Source organism: Equus asinus, chromosome 1, assembly GCF_041296235.1.
Source record: "Equus asinus isolate D_3611 breed Donkey chromosome 1, EquAss-T2T_v2, whole genome shotgun sequence".
Lineage (NCBI taxonomy): Eukaryota > Metazoa > Chordata > Mammalia > Perissodactyla > Equidae > Equus > Equus asinus.
Window position 1 is genome coordinate 205,949,160 of NC_091790.1, and position 18,334 is coordinate 205,967,493.

At 56.2% G+C, this 18,334-nt stretch overlaps 1 long non-coding RNA gene across 1 annotated transcript; it reads right to left on the reverse strand.

Moving 5' to 3' along the window:
* Positions 1 to 6,613: 6,613 nt before the first annotated feature.
* LOC123283567 (uncharacterized) lies at positions 6,614 to 10,105 on the reverse strand. Its single transcript, XR_011503396.1, has 3 exons — positions 7,962 to 10,105; positions 7,265 to 7,468; positions 6,614 to 7,121 (listed from the first exon to the last, which is right to left on the reverse strand). It is a non-coding gene; the product is annotated as an uncharacterized lncRNA (long non-coding RNA).
* Between the last annotated feature and the right edge of the window lie 8,229 nt (positions 10,106 to 18,334).

Sequence of the window (18,334 nt, forward strand, 5' to 3'; positions counted from 1 at the left end):
GCCTGGGAGAGTGGGAGGGGGCATTGCAGGTGGACACGCGGGAGCCAGTCCCCACACCCCTCGTCCCGACAGCTGAGGCAGGAGGTCCTGAGATGCGGGGGGCCGTGCACCTCGGCTGGGCGGGACGACCTGCAGTGGCCCTGAGGGCTGAGGGGGCAGGAAAGGGAAGAACAGAGGGGGAAAGTCTTCCCGTGGATGCTGATTTTTCAATGGACGTCCAGGAATCGCTGGAGGAACCCTCGCCCAGGATGCTGCAGCTGCCTGACCCTGTTCCCCACCAGAGGAGCGTCTTCCTTCCTCTCTCCACAGAGAGCGGAGCCAGCGAGAAGCCACACCCCATTCCAGCAAACGCAGGCAAGGGGCGACAGCCCAGGATGACCTATGAATAGTAACCTGGATTAATAACCGCTTTCTAAACTGCTGTGTTAGTCAGGATTCTCCGGAGAAACTGAACCCATAGGGTGTGTATGTGAGAGAGAGAGAGAAATTTAAGGACCTGGCCCACTCAATTGTGGGGGCTGGCAAATCTGAAAGTTGCAAGGCAGGCTGGCAGCCTGGAAAGTCAGGCAGAGCTGGTGTTGCAGTCTTGAGTCCAAGTTCCGCAGGGCAGCAGGCTGGAAACTGAGGCAGGACTTCCACGTTACAGTCTTGAGGCAGAATTCCTTCCTCTCCAGAAACCTCAGTCTTTGCTCTTAAGGCTTTCAACTGATTGGATGAGGCCCACCCACAATATGGAGAGTAATCTGCGTCCTCCAAGTCTACTGATTAATGTTGATCACATCTGCAAAATACCCTCACAGCAGCATCCAGACTGGTGTTTGGCCGGGCACGAGAGCCTGGCCTAGTGGACACCCAACATTCACGGTCACAACCACCCTCAGGAACCTCCCGCCTCCATCCCCTAGACTTTCATTAAGACTTCTTACATTTTTATTTTGTCTTGAAGGAAACCAGGAACTTTCTCTAAAAGCAGTACCCTCCCGTGAGCAAACCTCCCTCACTGAGATGGGATCTGGGCCTAAGGTGGCCCAGGGCGGGCGACCACCGTGCTTCCGTCTCACAGGGCTGTGAGAAGGCAGAGAAGAACACGCCAGCAGAGACCGTCTGCGGCCACAAGGCCATGGGACTTTCTCATCTGGCCACAGCAGAGAGCACCCGCCACGCCCCAGATCTGAGCATCTGCGACTCTCTCTCCCGGTCCTTCTTCGGGCTCCGGCAGCGTTTTCCTGACGCTCGTTTCTCACTTAGCCTGAAGCCATGCTCTGCTGAGATTAAATGCGCGTCACCTCGACACCTCGGCTTTCTCTGTCTCCCACGCTGGAAATTAAGCTCCAGGGGCTGTGTCTGTCTTGCTCGCCGATGTACAATCTTCACCTAGAACAGGACAGGGTCCCCTCAGAGTCGGGGCTGCATCACACTTGCTGAATGAATGCTTGCGTCCACAAATAGATTATGCTTCTAAGCAACTTTCTAGTATTTGAAATTCTGTTGTTAGAGAGCATGGCTTTGACTTAAGGCAAATAGGGGGCTGGTCCTCTGCTGAAAGGCAGAGATGCCAGGGTCTGTGGGCGGTGTGGACAAAGCCTCCTGCTCACACCTAATTTAAACAATACCAGCAGGTTAGTCCTTCACACATTAGTATAAACAAGATTTCTATCCTGGTCATGAAAGATAATTTCAAGGAGAGGAAAGGTGGGCAGAATCAGAGCACAGGGTATCTGAGCAGTGCAGGGAGAGCAGTCACTGCCAGGGAAGAAGTGGACAAAAGGGAAGGCTATGGGCACTGAAGACAAACCGTCTCCACTTCTGCATTCCCCCAGCAGCTGGCCCAGTTTAGAACTTTCCAAACCTTTCGCTGCTTGGTTATTGGGTCACAAAAGTGGGAGCCATAGGCACTGTTGATTTGCTCCAGACCACCTCCCCTCCATGCTATAAACAGGATTCTCCCAAAGTGTCCAGAACACCAGATGCTAAGGTTCGGCAGGTGTACAGGGGAAAAGATTCCAGGGAAAAACGCCTGGTTAAAATAAAACCACACCAGTTTATTTCTTTATTTCCCATTAGAGGCTGTAACAGGTGACGTGAGCGTGTTAACCTCCAGGAGGAGGCCGCAGAGGGTGGAACCCCCGCCTCCTTCTACGGAAACCTCCCCCTTTCTTTCTGCAGGACACACAACATCAACATCCAGAGAAACCAATATTCCCAGGAACACCAGGAATCACCCACTCTGAGGTCTGGACCAGGTGGAAGCTCCTTGTCACTCCAAAGGGGTGCTCCACTCCGGGTGGGGGCATCATTGGGCACAGGGAGACCTCCGTATGCTGGCCATGGGTGACAGTTTCAGTCGTTTCTGTAAGGTGCTGCGGGCCCAGCGATACACAGCAGACAAAGAAGAGCACACCTTGCTAAACCCACCTCCGCCCCCAGCGCCTGCGGTCCGTCCGCAGGGACGAACGGGGAGAGGAAAGGGAGAGTCAGGAAGAAGGGAGAGGGAGGAAGGGAGGGTGGTGGGGAAGAGGCCGGGTGGGGTGGGCCCGTCCTGCGCCCCCCTCCTCCTCCCCCTCGCTTGGCCGCCTGTCCCTCCTGAAGCCCCCCGCAGTCAGGCTGCTGAGGGACCAGCGCTGGGAGGCACGGCGTGCCCGGCTGTCTCCTGCCACCTCGCGGCTGTGCTGTCATTGCATGGGCAGCCGCTCCTTTCATCCACATATTTCCAGACAGATGTGCAGCCAGACCCCCCATCCCCCGGAAGGGAGCCTGGCACGTTGCGAAGCTGTGTTCCCGTTCAAGGTCGTGCGGCTGGCTCTCCCTGCTCTAAGCATGCACGGGAGGAGGGGGCAGCGGGCAGCAGCAGATGGTCAGCAAAGTCACATCCTCAGGTGCCAGGCAAGGAACCCCATGGTCTCTGACCGTGGGCACGGAGCTCCCGTGAAGCTGTGACACTGGTGTGCGAGCAAAGCATTGCAGAGAAAGGGAAAGCCGCGGACACGCCTCCGGGCCTCACTTGCCCTCGGCCCCTCGAAGCCGCTCTCCCGGCCCTGCTCTCCCTCCCTCCACTGGAGGGCAGAGCTCCGTGAGGCCACAGCCGCCACCGTGTGACGCAAGGGAAGTGGGGACTCGGCAGCCCCGCTCGGATGCAGCTCGGCAAGAGTAAGAGCAGACGGGCAAGAGCTGTGCAGTGTGTGTGCAGCATGAGTACATAGATATTTTTCTGTATGTGACCATGTTTGATGTCTTTCAAACCCTTCTGGCTGGGGAGAGCCTGGCTGGCATTTCTGAGAGACAGCAAAGGGCCTGCGGGTGCAGCCAGCCCAGGGCCACCTCCTCCACCAGGCAAGCCCCCGGGAAGGTGTGAGCTGGCCAGGCCTGAGCTGTGCTCCCCGCCCTGCCTGTCCGCCAGAAACCCCAATGGGCCTGTGGCTGTGGCTGTCCCCTCACGCCTACCCTCTGCCTCCTGACCATGCTGGGGCTTCCCTGGGGCCCCACAGGGCACATGGTGACCCTCTCCAGGCCAGGAGTGGGAAGGCAGAGGGAGCTCCAGCATCCTCATGTCCCACCCTCACCCTCAGGCCTGCACCCACCCTTCATCCGGCAGCTGAGGACGCACCGGGGGTCACAGAGACCACAGTGCCTCCTGGTCGGCTGGGAGGGGGACCCTGGAGCCGTGCCTTGCTGCCCCTTCGTCCCATGCACTTCACCAGCCCCTGCCACGCCCCTCAGCATCGTGGGAGGTTCCTGAGGCTGCTGGAGCAAAGTCCCACAGGCTGGGCAGCCCAGGCGGCAGAAACACGTTCTCTCACGCTCTGGAGGCTGGAGTCGGAGATGGAGGTGCGGGCAGGGCCACGCTCCCGCCCAACCCTGTGGAGAGGATCCTTCTGCTGGTAGCTGGCCATCCTTGATGGTAGACGTGTCACCCCCATCCCTGCCTCTGCCGTCACATGGCCTTATTCTCTGGGTGTCTCTCTGTGTCCTCTTCTTATAAAGACACCAGTCGGTGTATGTAGGGCCCATACTCCTCCATGACCTCATCTCACTCTAATGAATGACACCTGCAAAGACACTATTCCAAATGAGGTCACATTCTGAGGTTCTGGGAAGGATAGGATTTTAGGCGACACCATTCGCCCCAGTACAAGCATGCTCTGCTCAAGACCCCCCCCCCACCCCGCCACCAGACCTCTCTGCCTCGTCTACGGGAGGGGCAAGCTGGAAACCCCAAAGTGGGATGCAGTGCTGAGCTGCGTCCTCTGGAACCAGAGCCAGCAGGGGGCAAAAATGCAGGCCCCTGGGACTCGCACGCAGCCACTCCCCAGGGGAACGCCACCTCTCTTGGTCTTGTCTGGAAAATGGAAAGCTAGAGTGAGCGATCACCTCTCTGTTGCCCTCCAGACCCAAAGCTCTCGCTGCATCTTCCAAGGGAGACAAAAGGCCACCCGGTTCGCCCCGTCAGGGTTATGGAGGACGTTACTGTCTTGCTCGGGGTCACACAGGGCAGGGCCCACACCGACCCCTCGGGTTCCTGGACTGGTGCTGGCTCATGGTGCCGGGACCACCCCCCAACCTATTACAGACCCTTTTCCCCTCCCGGGCACGCCCAGCGCGCCTGGCTCTTAGCTCCATCAGCACTCGTGTCTCCCTCTATGATTGTCACCTCTGATGGACGTCTAGTGTCCGGACAGTGCAGCACTCAGTCCACACAAAGTGCGTGTTTGCAGGAGAAGCCGTGATCAGGTAATGGGTGACTGAGAACTGAAGGAGAGGCCGCGGGTCATCCTTCCCGGCACCCTCCCGAGCACCAGAAGTTTGGGGCCCCCTGAGTTAGAAGTATCCAGGGTGCCTGGCACCCACCATACAGCAGAATCATCCAGAGCTGCCTGCCATCCACCCCATGCCCACAGAGCCCCATCCGAAGGGGGGAAAGAGCCCCAGGCTGCAGGAAAGAGGCAAGCCCCATTTCTACCCCACCCTCCCCTCTTCCTTAGTCCTTGCTTTCTGTCTTCTCCCAGCGCCTCCGGGTGCATTCATGACTTAATTCGACCAGAGCTGGGTTACTGTTGACTGTTAAAGCATCTCTAGCACGCCGGGTAAACCAGACATGCGACGAGTCCAGCAGAGCACGGTCTTCTTGCAGACCTTCGGACAGCTCCAGAAGCCGAAGTGAGCAAGGCCAGGCTGCCGGTCTCCAGGAAAGACCACAGACCCCGTCCAGGAAGGAGCAGAGACACCGGACATCCTGAGTCCATCTAAGATGGCACAGGCGATCACAAAAACCAGAAGCGCTTCCAAAATCAGATGCTTCTCCAATTCAGGCCTCATTTGGTCACATATCAGACGGGACTGAGAGGTGGCTCTGCCCTCGGGAAGCACACGCTCCAGGAGAACCATCAGGAGTGGACCGGCTGTGAGCCGGAGGCCTGCTGGGCACACAGCCCCTCAGGTGCCACGAGGGGCACCTCCAGGGACCTCAAGAAGCACTCTGCATTGATAGACTATGTTTCTATTCAAACGCCCCCGGGGGACATTGAACGGAGGGTGGAGTTAGCGTGTTCCTGAAGCAGAGCTGTCCCCAGGCCTTCTGTTGCAGGGCGCTCCCTGGAGGGGAGGGGCGCCCCGGCATCTGACCAGCACTGCTCTCGTCTGCCCATGCCTCCGCCCAACGTCCCTAACTGGGAAGCTGCCTCTCCTGTCGCACACAGACCAGACTTCAGCACTCTGCCCCAACCTTCTTCTCACAGTAGGCACCCTCTCAAGGGATTGGATTTTCTCTGAATGAAAATCCATTCGTCACCTGCAAGGTGAGAAGGTGCTCGGCTCCCACGCTTCAAAGGCTCCTCGCCTCCCCAGACCCCAGACCTGCAGGTGCTTCCCCTTCACAGCGAGAGCTTGGCCCCTTTTAATTTAGGCTTTAATTTTGCAACTCTAGATGGAGTTGATGTCAAGAGGGTCTTCTCCCAGGAAAAGTCATTGGAGGCTCGGTGAATATGACCCCAGAAGTGGGAGGGCCAGGGGACACGCCCACGGGTTTTCATTTCTTGTAGACGACAGTGAGATTACACAGGGTCCAAAGGCAGGGAGCAGGGGATCAGAGCTGATACGGGGGGGGGGGGGGGGGGGGGCGTATGACCCCTCACTCACAGAGATGCTGTCCCGTTCACCAGCGCCACCTCGAGGGTCCACTAAGGAGGTGCAGGAACGGGCCAGTTTCTCTGTGGGCCAGTTCAGAAACCGCTGCTTCCGTCTATCGGATAAAAGAGAATTCACCCCTTTACTTGGCTTTGGATAAAGGAGAACTCATTTGAGGCAGGTAATTTCCCCGAACTGCATCACGGTTTCTCCATCCCCGGCAGCTCTGAAGCTTTGGCACCTGGACCCTGAGTGAAACGCGGTTTTGCCATCTAGGCAGCTGGGGTGCCGTTTCCAAGCCGGGCGGCTGAGGGGTGCCCTCGGGGCTTGTCCTGGGGAGGGTGCGGAAGCTCTGCCCAACACAGGCAATAAGGACAGGGAGGAGCGGGCACTGAGCCCCGGGGCTCGCGGGGGAGCACAGACCCACAGGGAGTGAAGCCAGCCCCTGAGGCAGCCAAAACGTCCGGCGGATTCTGTCAGCATGCGGGAGGCGGACAGGAGTGGACTGGGTGGCCACGGGTGCACCTGAGAGAAAGTGCCGGGAAGGCCGAGGCCCAGCACCTCTCCTCGCCCGTGCTGCCTCTCCACCTACTGCCCTCTGCCTGCTTCCTCTCCTCCCCTCCTCCAGCCAGGCCTAATGCCCCCGTCAGGTCCATGCGTCAGTATGGGCTTCCCTGAGCCCTCAAGAGCGGCTAGAAGGAAGCGGCAGTGACGCGGATCATATCCTCAGCGTTTTATTTACGTTCTCTCATGTTTCGTCACAGCAACTCTCTGGTGACTACCAATGCCCCAACTTGAAGGTGGGAGAACAAGGCTCAGAGAGGCTAGGAGACTTACCCAAGGCCACACAGCTGGTGAGCAGGAGGGCTGGGCTCCAGACCAGATCTGCTGGGCACCAAAGCCATGCTCCAGGCCACAGCCGGGCAGGTTCCTGAGCCTCCACTGGTCAGCATTTGGGTTGCAATGTCATGGAATGAACTACAGCAAAACCTTTTGTTTTCCTAGGGAGATAAGAAAGCATCTCAACTTTTCAGGTTATTGTACCCGCTTTGGAGGAATCATCCAATCGCTTATTAAACACGCCTCCTGGCTTCTCACTGCAGGGTATAAATGTACTTTTTCTTGATGGTTTGGGGACACTTACTCAGGGGGTGGTGACAGCCTCGTTCCAGCTGTGTCTGTGACACCCTGCAGGAAGGCGGAAGGTTTCGGGAACAAGAGTTGCTGGTGGGAACAGGTGTTTAGGCCAAAGACTCCCAAAGAGGCTGGTGTGCTTCCCGGAGAGTGGATGGAAACAGATGGACGGAGGCCAGGTCGCCAGCGGGGATTAAGACTCATTAGATCAAAGCTGCGGACAAGGGGGAGCGGGCGTGGGGTCAGCATCTGGGCTTCCTCCGGGCCGGGCGGCATGTGGGGCCAGCTGCACCCTTTCATCTGGGAGGATTTGAGGCGTCCTTCATCAAGCCTCAGGGACGGGGCACGGGGGCTCTGAGGTAACCCTCAGGGGGCTGGGTTCCAGCAGCCGGGTGCGTGGCTGCACCTTCCTCTGCCCCTTCTCTTGGCTCTCCTCGTCAGTCCACAGTGCACGGCGGGCTCCTCCTCGGGACAGGCGTCTTTGTGGGAGGTGGCACCATGCAGATCAGGTGACAAATCAGGGCCCCACCATTTACAAGGTGGTGTGACATTGGGCAAGTCCCCAAAACTCATGGTGCCTCGGGTTTCTCACCTATAAAGCAGGCAGAGTGGGAACAGAACCCACCTTCCAGGCTGGGGGTGGGCTGCCCTTAGAAAGAGGTGAGTGAGATGCCGGGTGCAGAGAGGGGCCATCCCAGGGTACTTACGAGTATGAGCCGACTGGACTCCCCTCTTCCAGGCCCCTGGTTGGCATCCTGAGAGTTGCTCATTTAGTCTTTCTAGGATCTCATTTCTCAATCTAGAAAATGGAGATGTGTGTGCAGGCACTTCCGGTCCCAAGCGATGCCCGGGAAGGACTTGCCTCCACCTGTGCTCCACCGCTCATTTCTCCATGGCCGCCGCTGTCTTCTCCACGGCATCCACCCCAGCCAGACTTCTTACATCCACAGAGAATACACCGCGAACTTGGAATAGTGGGAAGTGGGGGGATTCTTGTTTCCCAGACCAGAGAGGGCTTCTGTCCGTCTGTGGGTGTGGTCCTGAGAGGCCGGGACTCAGGTAGGGTGGGTGCAGGAGGGTTGGAGGTAAATCCACACCGGGAACCAGAGGGGCTATACTGGGCAGCACTGCACTCAGACCCCCCAAGTTTTGTAAAGGGTCTAGGGAATGTTCCAGAGCGTGACTGTCTTGTGTACACACATCCATCTGTATGTCCCATAGCTACCATCCCTCTCTTGTGGTCCACTCACTCGTAAGGGATGGGACACACTGCAGCCCGGGAGGTGCAGCCCAGCCAGCACGCAGTGCAGGGATCCAGGCACAAAGGGGAGAGAAGCTGTTCAGACAACGTTGACAGTGCGAAGGGGTAGCAAGACACAAGCAGGCTCTTTTGCATAGTGCAGAAGGTTCTAAATAGGCCTGTTTGAGCTGCGTTTGTGTTAAGCTGTGACTGGGAGGCTATGCTTGGGGGCCCCTTCTTTGAGGACAGAACAAACGCCGCCTCAGCTTTGGGGGCAGCAGTGCCAACACGTCACATGTCCCCAGAGCACCAAGCGCAGACTTGGCCCAGAGCAGGTGCTGCATAAAATTCGTTGATTGCTGGTGATCAAGCATCTCTGTGATTCCAGCATCGTTCCTCCTGCGGGACTCATCTCACCACCCCTCTTGTCATCCCGGCTCTGTGACTCACTGAGTAATCGTGAAACTCCCACAGACATTCTTTGATCACTTCAACAGTTTCAAATTCATCAAAGTGCTAAGCCCTGCCTGGCAGTGGCCCCGTTGCTCTGAAGGGGGGACCACAGCAACTGCAGAGGGGAGCCCAGCCCTCGCTGGGTCATTCGGGCTGCAAACATGCCGTTGGGCTGCACTGTGAGCAGACTTCAGATGTTAAGGTATTTATACTTTTCAGAGTCTTCATTCATCCCCTTGCGTCTGGGCTTCACCCCAGGTTGAAGTAAGAGGAATTGGCTGATCATCTTCATTTTACAGGCCAGTAACCTGAGACCAAAAGCACAAAGCAGCCACGGAGGGCTGCAGGGCGGGCACAGAGCAGGCCCATGGGAGGTCTGCAGGGTGGGCACAGAGCAGGCCCATGGGGGGTCTGCAGGGCGGGCACAGAGCAGCCATATGAGGGTCTGCAGGACAGGCACAAAGCACACCCATGCGAGGGTCTGCAGGGCGGGCACAGAGCAGACCCATGTGGGGGTTTTCAGGGTGTGGCAGTTCTAGAGGTGGATCTTGGTCATATTCCTGCCACTTACTAGTCGTGTGACCTTGGAAAAGGTATTAAACCTCTTTCTGCCTCAGGCTCCTCATAGGCCCGGTGGAGATAACAAATGTACCTATTTCATGAGGTGGTTGGGAAGGAATAAATAAAAGAATCCACGTGGAAAGCTGAAAAGCCACCAGGGCCCTGGAGCTCTCCATGAACCTTGGTCATTGTTATAAACGCCGCCACGGTTCCAGTCCCCAGCCACTGCCCACAGTCTGCCTGGAGCTGGGGAGCCCACTCCTCCTGTGACCACAGGATTGACGCCCAGACCCCTCAGTCCTTCCCCTCCCCACCCTCCAAAGGCCCTGTTTTGCATGGGTGAGGTATTTTTGCTAGGATTCTGGAAGGATCCTGGCAAGCTCAAGAGAACAGTTTGAGGCCCCAAAAGAACTGTCAGGATCTGAGGAAATGCCCCTAACCCATCCGCGAGGGTTCAGCCCAGCAGCCCCAAACCTGCAGTGGGACGCGGGGGACCCCCTCTGACCTGCGACGACCCCGCTGGCGAGCTTTCCGGTCTTTGTCAGCCGAACAAAGGCGTCTCCCCGCTCCCTGCGCCAAGGAACTGGATCATAGCGAGCGCAGACGAAGGGGAGGAAAATGAAACAGAATCTGATCGGCGGCTGTTGGCCGAGAGTTAAAGAGCAAACTCCCCTTTGTGTCTTCTGGCTCCGTGTGCGAGGATGATAACGCGCGCCAGGAGAACAGGAAAACAATTTCCTGGCCCGCTTGGCCGCCTCACTCCCTTTTCCAGGGTCCGCGCAGGGCGCCGCGCGGAGTTCGGGCTGGGTGCGCCCCTCTCTCATGGGGCACGTTGGCCGGCCGAGGGTGGACAGCTGCGGAGCCTGGGGGGTTAGGGCGCGTCGCTCCGCCCGGTGCGGGGCGCACCCCCGCTCGGCCCACCCTTACCTGAGAGCCATCAGAGGCACCAAGCCTCGCCCGCCGCAATGCCAACCGCCCCACAGCTCCGCAGAGCTTCTGGAAAAGTCTGCGCTCCTGCGTCCCGGCCTCCCCGCGCTGGAGGAGCCCTCTCAGTGGGCCCACCCAACCGTTGAGCAGGTTCGGGAGGGCGAGAAAGGTCAGATTGGATAGGACAGCGGCGCCAGCGCCACGCAGGGTCCCCTGGGCACCCCCAAGTGTCCTCCTAGCCTCTCGTCCCCCTTCCCCAGCCCTCCTTGCTCCAACGTTACTCATGGAGGCCTGCACTCGGGTGGAATCTGACGACTTGTTCCGAATTTATTCGAGAACATTCTAGGGAGAAGGCACGTCCGCCTCTGGACTTGGCCAGGGCTTTAGGGCAGGAGTGGCGGCAGGGGTGGGAAAATGTGTGTCCAGCAAGAACTAGGGTGCGCGCCTGTGAGGCGGCCAGGGGAACCTAGCGCTCTTTCTTCCGATCCTGGGACAACACGGGCACGGGAGCGGGGCCCCATTGCGCGCGCTCCAGCTCCAGTCCCGACGCCCCAGGTTCCTCACCCCCCCCCCCCCCCCCCGCGACTCAAACAGCGGTCCCTGCCCGGTTCTCCTCGCCCGCGCCCAGGGCGCGCACACCCCGCATTGCGGGAAGTGCCCCGCGGGGCAGGTGCCCACGCGGTCTAGGAGAACCCCGTCGGGCGCAGGCCAACTTGCGGGGTCCCTTCTCCCCGGGGAGAGAATCTCCAGGCGCCCCACCCACCGCAGCCCGCGGGGCCGGCGTCCCAGCGCGCCCCCTGCCGATCGCGCGCGGCGGGGGCAACGCCCCCTCCCCTGGGAGGCCTGGTCCCTGCTGCAGAGAGGAGGAAAGCAAAGCGCGTGTCCCTGACTTACTAAGGACTGTCAGGTTTAGGAACGAAATCCCCCGAACTAAACAAAAAGACAACCTGGTGGGAGCGAAGCCTGGTCAGTTTTCCTCCGAGTGATGTTTGCCCAAGGGGGAAAGACGGAGAACGCCTGCCGCATCCGCCTCCCCCAGCAAAGCCAGAATCCCTCTTTGCTCGCCCGCGCGACCCATCGTTTCGCCATAAATCAGGCCTCCCGCTGACTCTACTGCTCAGACAAAATTTTGGGATTCTGGGCATCTGTAACACGAAAAGCCAATGATAGCGAAGGCAGAAATTGGATTTTAAAGGCCACCTCGGCCCCACACATCCACTCGACAAAGCCAGAGGAATGGCCTGCTCCCCAATAAACACCGAGGGGCCCGCGCAAACGACTGGAATTAACGGTGTGGCTAAAGCAGATCCCCTTCCGAACGCGGCGCAAATTTCACCGGGGTCCCATTCCTCAGCCTCCAGGCACTAAACGAGAATCGCTGCCACCCTGGAATTTTGCAAATCACGTTTGCTGTTTTTTCCCCGGCTTTGCTTCCAAACAGCTCGGTTTGGGCCCAGCCCCCTCCCCGAGACCACCCCTCCGCGCCCCACACTTCCCCACACAGCCCCTTCCTAGGGGACAACTCACATGCTAAAAATGCTCGGGCTTAGGGGCCGCCTTCCTCGTCCTAAGTCCCCCGAATGAATGACCTCTGAGCCCAGACTGCCTCTATGTCCCTCGGAGGACAGCACAAATTCCGCGCCGTGGGCTCCCGGCGCCGGAGCCCTGACTTTCAGGTCCCGAGGCCTGAGTTCAACTACTCAGGCCTCCTGGCGGGCGTTTCAACCCTCCGAATACACAGACTCATTTGTTTATGTTTTTTAATGTAGCAAATGGGCAGCTAAATGAATTGCAATTTGTAATTTTTATGGTTAATTTGAAATCTCGCTCTTGTTGGCTAATCCTGTTAGTTGGTGGCAAAACAAGGAGAAACTCGTGTTGCAGCGGCAGTAATTCTAATAGGCATTTTATGTTAAATTACGGCCACTGGCCAGAACAAAAGGCGCAGCCCGACTTCCGTGCCGAGCGACCGTGGCGGGTCCACGCCGCCTGCGCGAGAGCAACCGACCCTGAGTCCCGGGCTCCGCGCGCTCCAGACACACCCGGCCGCCCCGACCTCAAGATTAAGAAGCACAGTTTGGCGCCCTGATTACGGCTGTGATTGTCCCCGGTGCCCCAAATCCGCGCTCCGAGGTTTCAGAGCCTCCGCGGCCTCGCCCAGGGCGCGGGGCTTCTGCGGCACCAAGGCTCTCTTTCCCTCCCTGTCTCCTCTCGTTCGTTCCCTTTCTCTCCTCCCTCCCTGCCTCTCGGTGGGCTATTCGCTCCGGTCCCTGGGAATCGAACCAGGGAGGACGGCGGTTAGGGGGCGAGGTGCCTTCTGTCCCCTCCCAGGCCCCCAGTCCCGGCTCCCCAAGAGGAAGCGCCCCAGAGCCGCCCAGACTGGAGCAAGGGGCGCGCGAGCGGGCCGTCCCTGCGTCCCGGGGGCGCCCCTGTGGCCCCAGCTCTTTTCGCGGGCTGCGCGGCCGGGTGGCGGTCCCCGCGAGCACAGCGCGTGTGAACGGGGCGCTGGAGCGCGCGGCTCGGCTTGTTCGCGCGTTGTCGCCCGCGCCCTGTTTCTTGTCCCTGGCGCCTGCTCGGTGCCGTCCCAGTGAGTTTGATTGAAACGCGGCTGCGAGAGGTGTCGAACAGGGAACGCGGCGTGCAAGGCGGGAGGGGCGAGGAAGGGGACCTGGAGAGGGAAGGAGACCCGGAGAGGCTCGGGGGGCGGCGCTGCTCTGGGACTGCTATTTTGAAATCGGGCGGTTGTCCCCTCCGGGGCGCAGGATGCAAGGGTCAAGTGTCACTTCCTCTGGCAGTCAATCTCCAATATTCCTTGTAATGTTTCTAAATGGACGAATTCATTACGCGGGGACATGTGAATGGGGAGAGGCCGCCAGCGCGCTCGGTCAATAGCGTCCACTAATGGTTCATTTTGCACAGCAGAGCGGGGCTCCGTGGAACGCAGCGCAGAGCCTAATCAATACTGTTGACTTGTTCGTGGCGACGGGCGTAAAGGTCAGTTAGGGAAGGTGGGAAAGTGCAGGCACCCCGACAAGTCCTAATCGTCTTTCTTCTTTTCCCTTGGACCAGTTTCCCCTTGAAACTGCCGGGCTGCCGAAAGCAGAGAAATGGGTCTCCATCCGGAGAAGCAGCACACCGGCCTAGCACACACCCGTCCCCGTGCACACATGACACGCCCACACCCAGAGTCCCTGTGCTGGCAGCAAATGCAGCTTGATTCAGCCAAGTCTCTCAGCAGCGTTTCAGACAGTGTGGGGACGTGGCGGCAGGGTAAGGTGGCCTTGAAAATCCAGGGCTCTTCAGCTAAGGGGATGGCTACCAGAGTGGAGAGCTAATAGGTAAGATCGCTGTCGACCCTATCCTCCCGCTGTTTTCGAGAGGAGGCATTAAGTAAAATTTTAAAAGGAAAATGCCCCTTTGTCCCTTCCCCCTGGGACAGGTCTCCTGGTCTCCATCCTCACCAGGACAGGAGTGGGAGTACGCAGGACTTGCTGAGTCTCCAGGTAAGCGTCCAGCACATCGGGGAGGAGACTCAAAATGATCCAGGAAACGCAATGCCCGGAGAGGGAAGCCTGCCTTAGCTCTGCGCAGTGAGGGCTTCCCCTCGGTGCTCCTGGAGCTCAGAGATGGGTAAGGAGGTGGAGAACCCATCCGAGAAGTTTATTCTGGTACATTTAAGATGGCCTTGGCCACATTATGTAGCTGAACGAATTACCTGGTGTCCTGCTAAATCCCTGAGTTTGGTGAAAGGAAATGACTTGTCCCCTAGAAGCCACTCCATCCTTGCCCACCTGGGAAACCAGAAAGCTGTGTCTCTTTCCTTTTCTTCCCAGGGTTCCCACAGGAGGGAAGAGGAGCAGAGGAGGTTTGTGGAGTCAAGCTGTGTTGGACCCACTCAAACCTGTGTAGCTCTGATGATGTGTGGCCGCCTTCTATGCCCGTGCCTCATGCGGGAGGCGTGTGGATGCGTACAGGGCAGACCTCACACAAACCTCACCTGGCTGAAGAGAGATGCCAGCGGTTCAAGTCACTCTAGGAGGTGCAGTGGGCATTTCCTTATGGGAGTTAACACCAAGTTTGGGGGAAGGGTGGGTCCGTGGTGTGTGTCCCACAAGAAACGGTAGTGAGCTTCCCTTGTTCTCTTCTGCTGGTCGCTGTTGGGGACCCAAACAAAGGTAGGAGGCATCTTTGCTTCCTATAGACACTAGAGGATAAAGCAGACAGGAAGGAAATGGCATACTAGTCAAGCCACCATTCTTACTTGGTCATTGTGGTTGTTAGGCATTCCTCATCTCCCCAAGTTTTAGATGTATCTATTCCCCCAAAAGCACACTTTAAAAAAATCAGATGTGAGGACTGTTGGCGTACTGATTCTTTCTAATGGACCCCACCTTGGTTTAGGTCAGACGGTTCATTTTCACCATCATACGAGAGTCTGCGTTTGAGCAGGTGTTTTACGCTGTTTGCAATGTGACATACCTGGAAATAGACCTGGTGGTTTTCTCTGGTTCCATTCCCAACGGTGTGAGGGCTATGTGTGAGGTGCTCTCCAAACCTATTCGTATTCTCTGTCATTTAGTTGGACTCAGTGAAGAAAAGAGCAATTTGCCGAATTTAAGAAAGTGGCATGTATAAATAGGTAAACACAAAAGAATACAACAAAGCTAAAATATTTGGCAAATTAAGCCTTGAAATTCTTTACAAAATTCCAAATGTTCAGTAACTTATTCAATCTCCAATTATCATAATAAAAAGGAGAACCATTAAGGGGGCTTTGGTTCCAATATTTTCTGTAAAATAAGGTCTTTTACAATTTCCCACCAAAATACATTCTTTTACTTAAACTTGTCTATACTCAAGCTATAAATAATAATATGAATGCTGTGTCCTCATAGTCTTGCCTCCTATAAGCCTTTGTACCCAAACACTCTAAGGTCAATCACTTGTTTTTTATTTATACATATTAAAATTTCTTCTAAAATTTCAACACAATCTGTCAGGAAGCAAATGTTGTTTTAGGGGACCGGTCTAAGAACAACCCCATTTATGCAAGCACATTAGAGCAGAAAGAATCATTTCTGTTAGTTAACATTTTTGAGCCAGAAAATTAAAAACAAATATTTAACTTCCCAATTTGGAATTCGGGCTGGCATTTGACTGTGAAACTTTTACAATGCATACTGAATGAGTTAAACACAATCTTTACTAGCCAAATAAAACTGCCTTCACGTGGCTCAAAAATAAGTTTGAATAAACTGAAGGATAAATAAAATGCATGGGGATGCCCAGGGAGGGAACCGATGTGTGCGAACTTGGCCAAGAGACAGCTTTTGGACTCTGCTCAATTCAGGGGTTTTAAGACATCTAATGAAGCCATGTTTAGAGAAGACAGACATTACGCAAATAGGTACACTTACAAACATTGGCACTTTTTGCTTTGTTCTCCTCCAAACCTATTTTTACAGCAGTCTATTGGAAATGAATTTGCGCGTCTCCATCTCTCATCGCTAAGGTGGTGGGTTTCCAAGGCCTCCTGTTTCTCCCTTTCTATTCGAGGGCCCCCACCTCATAAACGGGTTTGTGATGCAGCGTGGGTTTTATCCCCTTTCCCCTCAACAGGCTGGCAGTGGGAAGCAGGAATTAGAATTGCACGGTTCATTGGACCTCCTGAGCCTCTTGTGTGCTCAGTGCCATCCTTCAGGCCTGCAAAGGAAGGAGGTGTCTAATGTGGGGGCCACCTCAAAGCGTCGACCCTGCAGACTTAACAAGATGTCCCTTCTTGTCCCAGCACACATCTGTCTGCTTCCTTAAAATCTGGCTCAACTAGCCTCCTTGGCTCTGGGGCTGAATTCTTGTCAAGACGCATATTAGTGTCTCCTAACATTTCCTGAACGTTCTGCTAGCGCACTTCACGTCTCCAAACTTCCTCTTCTCCCCCTAAAAAAACCAGACCACCCCTAGGGCCAGGAGTGCAGGCTCAGGCCTGATGCAGGGCATGGGAGGAGGGCAGCCCGAGAGGGCCTTTGCCGGTGAGGGCCCATTGGCCGCCTGGAACCCCCAGCCCCTCGGTAATCAGCCGGGACTCGGTTCCTGGAAGCAGCTCGGCTCCCCTGCGCCGCCGCCCTACAGCCATCGCCCAACTCCTGTCCAGACCCTGAGCCCTGGATCATTCGAGCTTAGATCTGGGGCGCAGACCACCATCCTGCCAGCTGGAGGCTGCCAGCCCCAAAGCCGATGCAGCCATAAACACAGTGGCCGAGGGCCCACCCGCCCAGTGGTGGTGGTGGTGATTATTTGCGGTGTCTGTGGGTTGGAGATGGGGAGGTAGGAGTGCAGACTAAATGGCCTGAAAGAAAAGCCCTGGCCTCTAGGTTCTCCAGGGTCCCCTGGATTACTAAAGCAAACAGCACTCCCTTCCTCCCCCTGCTGCCCCTCCCAGGGCAAGGGAGTTGGGCCTGTTCTGCTCTCTTCAATGACTTTCAGAGGATGTTCACCTTTCCTTTTAAATTCAAGCTAAACAAACAATGCTCTGAATAGGGACAAGGACAGCATCCCTTTAATAAATACATCTGCTAGTTAGGAACGAGCCTGGGGAAATCAGGAGAGGGATAGTCACCCCAGGCCCAAATAAAGGTGTGCGGATGAATGGCCATTTTGACGTTTTCTACACATCTGCTCATCTCCCCTTCCCCACGTTGTTTCTTCCGTCCTTCTCTTCGTTCCGGACATTCGTTCAACTCGCCCCACTCTGGGGACCCCTCCGCATCACGTTAAGCCCAGGGTTCCAGCAAAATGAGCCAGAGGAGCAGGGCGGGGTGCAGGCGGAGAAGGACCAGGTGTGCTCGGCTCCACCCTCTCCTGTCGCACAGCATCCGTACTCTGAGGCTCAGGTATGGATGCCGACACCTGGGAAAATGAAAACCTCTGGAATGGATATGGGCTTGAGTAAAGGAAAACTCCTCAAATATTTTGTAGCTTAAAGATGAGGAGAGGAGGAGGCAAAAAGGGTCAGACCCTCCAGGCCTTTAGAGCTGTCAGCTGTCTCATGGAGATAAAGAACTTTGAAAGTGTATGTACTGAGTAACCAGAGCAGAGTTTAGACCAAAGAGGTCATGGGTCTTATCCCACATAAGAGAAAATAGCAGGTCCCGGAGCTCTGCAGCCTGAGCAATGAGCTAGATTATTGATTCGTTTTTAAAGAGGCGCTCGTGCATGAATTCACAAACCAAGCCATTAAAGCACGAATCAGCGAGATTTGGTCTTGCAAAAGTCCATTACTTCTTATATACACACACATCTACATTAAATATGGAAAGAGGAAGGAATTTTAAAATTAAACAAAACCCTAACTCTCCTTTCACCAGATTAATCAAAATGGAATTATAGACTTCTTCTTGAGTTTGCCTAAATACATCACCCAGAGAACACTGTAGAAATACACCACCCAGGAGTTCTCCAGCTTAGCCGGGGGAGCTCTCAGAGAGCAGTCACACAATGCAGGCAAAGCCGGCCTCAGATGAAGCGACTTCTCCTTCCCTTCCTGCAACAGGAAGACAACAATCTACCTCTATTAGCTGAGAGAAGCCTCGCAGACATACCGCTGTTGCAACTTTCCCAGAGTCCTGGCTGCGGGGTTCTTTTGGGGACACCTGTCTATGGAAACTGACATTCCAAATGCGTGCCCTCCCACTTTACTATCTGCAGAGTCTGAAATGGAAGCCGAAATCCCATGGCCGTCCTCTCTCCCAGCCCTCCCCCAAAGGGGAAACTTTGATCTGCCTGACTTCTTTTCCTTTGGCCTTGAGCTTCCGCAAACACACGTTTCACTCTCAGTCAGAACCTCAAAAACCTTTTGGATTGATTCTGTCCCCTCTGGCTTCCTGTCTGTAGTTCCTCCTG